The sequence below is a fragment of the Jaculus jaculus genome, chromosome 18 (genome assembly GCF_020740685.1).
Source record: "Jaculus jaculus isolate mJacJac1 chromosome 18, mJacJac1.mat.Y.cur, whole genome shotgun sequence".
NCBI classification, from domain to species: Eukaryota; Metazoa; Chordata; class Mammalia; order Rodentia; family Dipodidae; genus Jaculus; species Jaculus jaculus.
This window is the reverse complement of record NC_059119.1, coordinates 30,950,848-30,956,248: the sequence shown is the minus strand read 5'-3', so window position 1 is coordinate 30,956,248 and position 5,401 is coordinate 30,950,848. Positions and strand designations below refer to the sequence as shown.

General features: G+C 44.5%; 1 non-coding gene across 1 annotated transcript; it reads right to left on the bottom strand.

Annotated features, from left to right (window-relative positions):
• Positions 1-2,522: 2,522 nt before the first annotated feature.
• LOC123455916 lies at positions 2,523-2,638 on the bottom strand. Its single transcript, XR_006634213.1, has one exon. It is a non-coding gene; the product is annotated as a U5 spliceosomal RNA (small nuclear RNA).
• Between the last annotated feature and the right edge of the window lie 2,763 nt (positions 2,639-5,401).

Below are 5,401 nucleotides of genomic sequence, written 5' to 3'. Positions count from 1 at the left end.
AGCTGCTGCAAGGAGCTGATGGGCTCCACTTAGGCCTTGCACTCTCTTCCCTCCCATAGCCCCCATGCAGACCCAGATTCCTGCACTCTCCCCTCCTTCCAACACTCTCTTCTCCACCTCTTACCTCAGTCTTCTCTGCTTCTGCTGCCCAAAGACCCAGCTCTCTCTGGTTTCTGCAGACCTTCCCGCCTTCTTTTATCCTTATACAATGTTGCCAGAACCAAGTATATTCTTTGGTGACACATTCCTTTCTCCCTCTCTGATCTTTCCCCAATTGAAAGTGGCTGGGATCCTTTTCTGCTGATCCCAAAGAATCCACTGAATTCCAACACCCCTACTATCTGACACTCCTACAATCTGTTTTTAGGATGTCTGAATCATTATCTTCTCTCCCAGTGTGCAGAATTTAAAAAAAAAAAAATCATAACTTTGCTTTGGCTATGACATTTGCCGACTGTCTTCATACTGAGAATCCCCAATGCCACCCTATAGGGAATGAAACTGTCCCCTCTATCAACCATAAATGGAACTGTTAGCCTGACTCCCTCCATCAGACATGTATGTCCCATTTACTAATCTGTCGGACTGAGTGAATGAAAAAGAACCCCTCCTCCAAGTAAGCACTGATAAGAATCCAAGCAATCACCAAGAGGGCGGATGTCAACCCAGAAGAGCCTTTCCGGATCCGCTTATCTGCAGAGGATCTCCTTAGGCATACCAACCTGGATCCCAGCTCTGAGAGGAAGTGACTATGCATACACACTCACTCCATCTCCCAACCCTCCTCAGATATTAATTTAAAAAAAAAACAATAAACAGAAACCTCTCAAAACAACCTCATTAGAGTAGCCTTCAAGGTCTTCAGTAATACAGAGCAGGAGATAAGGCTACAGACATAGAGAATAGATCAGGCCAAATACCAATTATTTGCTACTGCTATCAAGGAAAGACAGTCAAAGAAAACCCTTTCCTCCTAACAGAATGCTTCCAAGAACCTTGTCTTATAGTGTGGTGGTGGTGGGGGGGATGACAATGACACTGGTCCAACATGTGTCCTAATCTACAAACTCCATTGAAATCCACTGTAAACTTAAGGGACATCGGAAATTGAACTGTCTTCAAGTGCCTGGGCAGAGACCAGTCATTCCAAGCCCCACCTCTCAGACAAGATTCTCAATTCCTGACCTTGAGGGACTGGCTACAGAAGAGTAATGGCACCTGTTCCAGAAGTTTCCACTGCCCCTGCTATCGCTACAGCCCAGGTTAAACTTCATGGCCAAGGTAAGCTGGTCTCATTCTGTTTTAGGTATAGAAGCTGTTTGTTTGGTTTTACTTGGATATTCCAGACCATTGGTCCCATCTTCAATCTCTGTCAGGGATTGACATTATTTCCAAGCCCCAGAAAACCCATCTCCTCTCCTGTGACTGAGACACACTGACCTTCACTTCCTCCTTCTTGCTGACCCCCGCCCACCCAGCTCCACTAGTGGGGTGAGACATGTTCTCTACACATCACAGCACCCTCTGTGTCTACCTACCCACAGACCAGAGAGGGACTTCCCTCTTCCTTGCCCCAGTGCCCTCTCAGAAGCCCCCTCATTCTCAGCCCCTTTAACGCCCCAAGTCAGTCCCATAGTATGAAAAATTGAACATCCCCACCATTCTCTCATCAAACTTACCCCAAACCATGACTCTCCCCCAACTACATCCAATGTCCTGTCCCTATCAGAGCATTGCAGGACCTTCAACCAGTCATTAATAAACTACTTAATTCTGGCCAGCTAACTCTCTCTATAATATGCCTTTTCTGTCTGCCAATAAAGCAGATAGATCGTATTGCCAAGTTGAAGACCTCAGAGGCAATAATGAAGTCATCCTGCTGACTTGGTCCCTAACCTCTGTCTTCTCTCCAATCCAACTTTTCGCTGGGCACAGCCAACTTCTTCCACTTTACCCGATTGCTCTAAACTGTTTACCTTTATGTAGGTGGTGGACAGGGCTTATCAGGCTGGTTGAAGTATTGATATGTACCTGATATACAAGTGATTGCTTACTTTCCGATTAAATTAGACTGTATTAGAATTTCTTTCTGCCTTTGAGTTCTAGTAGTGATGGTCCTACTGATCCAAGGAACTTTTAAGCTGGCACTTTGCCTGTATACTCATGTATACATTTCACTGTCCTCAACCTCTCTTAACCCACCAGCAATAACTGATCCCTAAATATACATACCACTCCCCTACAAATTCCTTACATTCCTATACTGCTGTCCATTCCTAAACCCAGCTACATTTTTCTCTTCATCTGTTTCCCCAAAGCCAGAAAACACTCCTTCTCACAGTTGCACTGAGATCCTAGAACACTTTCTCAACCCTTTCCAACTCACTTTTGCTCATCCTAGCCCTTTACATGGAAGAAACCACCAGAGTGAGATATGCCAGAATCATCACAGACTCAAATTTGGAGTCTAGGCAAGTGATGGTTAATCTCTGATTGACGTTTTTTTTTCTCTGTCTTTTATTAGCCTTGTCAGAACAAGGCCTCAGAACATTGCTTTAAGACTCAGAGTTGTTCCTCTCCCCAGAAATCTTTAGTCAAAGGCAAAAGATTTATACGATTCAAAGAGAAACCAGAGTATCTGGTTGTCATCTTGACAGGATTAAGAATCACCATGGTAACAAATCTCTGGGCTGGTCTGTGAGGGATTTCTCTAGATAAGGTTGATTGCGGCATGGAGACCCATCCTCAATGTGGACACCACCATTCTGTGAGCTGAGATCCTGGACTGCATTAAGAGGAGAAAGCCAGCTGAGCACCAGCCTTCTTCACGCTTTGCCTCACCGTGGACTAAACCCGGCCTGCTCCATGATTTTCTTCCCACGATGGACTGCGACCTCACCCTGTGAGCCAGAATAAACCCTTCTTTCCTTAAGCTGTCTTGAGGCAGGTATTTGGTCAGCAATGAGAAAGTAACTAATACAGGGCCCTTGCTCCTGGGACTACCTTACAGCATGATGACTTTACTGTGCTAATCAGAGCATTGACCACAGCCAAGGCAGTGTCAGTAAATATTTACACTAACTTCGTGTATGCCTTCCCCATCATCCATCCTCAGGATCATATTTAGAGGGAGAGCAGCTTTCATTTGCAAGGTGCTGCCTGTCATTCACAACACCCTAATCCAAAACTGTTATAGGCTGCTTCCCTACCATAGCAAGTAGCCATCCCGCATTGTGAGAGACATCATAAACGGGATTACCCTGGACGTCTAGAAACCTACAGAGCTGAGAGAGATGCTAAATTTCTGATCACACACTTCTTCCCTCTTCTCATTACCTTGCCATTGAGCCCTTCTCACTCGTCTGAAGCGAGAAAGAAACTGTTTCAGGAAGGTGCCACCTCACATCAAGGCTGGTTTACAAAAGGGCGAAAAAAATTTTAATTAAGGAGGAAAAGCTTAATACCTTTTTTTTTTTATGTCAAAAGTCATTACCAAGCACCCACAGAACTCTGGGTCTTTCCTGTCTTAACAAGCCAGGGTACATATTCCTAGCCAACTTGGGAAGAGTGATTTTACCCATATGACAACTATTTTTAAACAGATCACATATCTGTTAGTTCTAGTAGGTGACATTTTTTTGGGGTGGGCAGAGGCTTTTCCATGATCATACAAAGGAGCTGACACAAAACAAGCAAACATCATGAAAGAACAAATACCCAGGTTTGGGATTGACATCTCCCTCTAACCTGACATTGGCCAGGCTCGTCGTGTTACCTGGATCCTGCACAATCTCTATGTATCCCAATCATTGTGTAAGGTGGGAAGATGAAAGGCTGGAGAAGATGGCTTCGCTGTTAAGGTTAGCAGCTAAGGTGTTTGCCTGCAAAGCTCAATTCCCCAGTACCTATGTAAGCCGGATGCGCAAGGAGGCACATGTGTCTGGAGTTCATTTGCAGTGACTGGAGGCCCTGGCATGCTCATTCTCTCTCTCTCTGCCTCTTTTTTTCTCTCTTAAATAAACAAACAAACAAATAAATAAATAAATATTTTTTTAAAAGAAACAGTGTGCCAAATTGCTGAAATAAACACAAACTAACTGGATTAGTCTCCTAATTGCTCCTATGTGAAACCTTTTTCAAAACTCCAGGCTCTACACTTCTTATAAGCCTTTTAAACGGATATCTGGAAGGGCCTTTGTGTTGAGAATTTCCTTTGCCTCTACCCTCCGGGGTAATTATATTCCCACCCTTCTTCTATATCCAACACTTCCTGAGACTGCCATTGGGATCTTAGCCAGAATACACCTTCTTAGTGGTCCACCCTGCCCCTCTGCTTTACAAGGTAGCCTTTCCATGGGAAAATTCCAGCAGGGCAACTCCATCATTCTCTGGAAATCTCACCATTGCTACCAGTCTGCCTCTGATCACCTCTCTAATTGGGTTGACTATTTGTCCACTACAGTCTTACCTACCACAAACAAAACGTTCCTGCAATGAGTTCACTCCTCAAACTCTACCTCCCTCCCAATCCGCCAGTTCGGATCCCACTAGATTCTTGTAATGTCTAGGGCTCCTAAGTGCATGCACTGGCCTTTTCCAGTGGCTGCTAGTGGGTGGAGAGTCCATGTGGACCCATAAAAAGATCCCGCTTTTCTCTGGTATGCCCCATCCTGTCTTCTGGGCATACTTAATCATTTCCTGTTCTTCCACAGTGCTTTGAACCCTAACCTGGCTGCCATGCTTCAACCTCAGATGGGAGCAGCTCTCTTTCAGTCTAAAAAATTTATTCCATCTCTTCTTCCTTGTCTGAATACCAGTTTATTCAAACAGGATATCTTATATGGTTCCTTGTCCTACCTCTGACTTCCTACTCACCAGGCTGCCGCTTGTGCCCTTGAATAGTTATCTCCAAATATAGCTGCTGCCTCAATAACCAGAGCTTTCCAGTCTCCTTGGCTGGCTACACACACTCCTCTTGGTGACCTTGGAGATAACATCAGGTGTTGGCCCAGGGATAGGAGGTTTAGCTCCATTCAAAATATGTGATAATTCTTTATCTCAAGACCTCCAAGAAAGCCTTGGGGAAATCTCTCAAGCCTGGTTAAGAATCTAGGATCAGGCGGATGTCTTGGCAGTGGTCACTGTTCAAAATAGAAGAGGCCCAGATCTCTTGATAGCAATCAAAGGAAGACTTTGCCTTTTTATGGAAGATGAATGCTGCTTTTATGCAAATCACCTTGGTCCAGTCAAAGACACAGAAAAAAAAAAAAGTTAGGTGAATGCACTTCAAAAATCTGCCAACAGGCATCAGAAGCATGGGATGAATGGATTCATAATTCATCTTGGACCTCCTGGCTCATATTAGTTGCTCTTAATCACTTGGATTCTTGTATGCACAGGG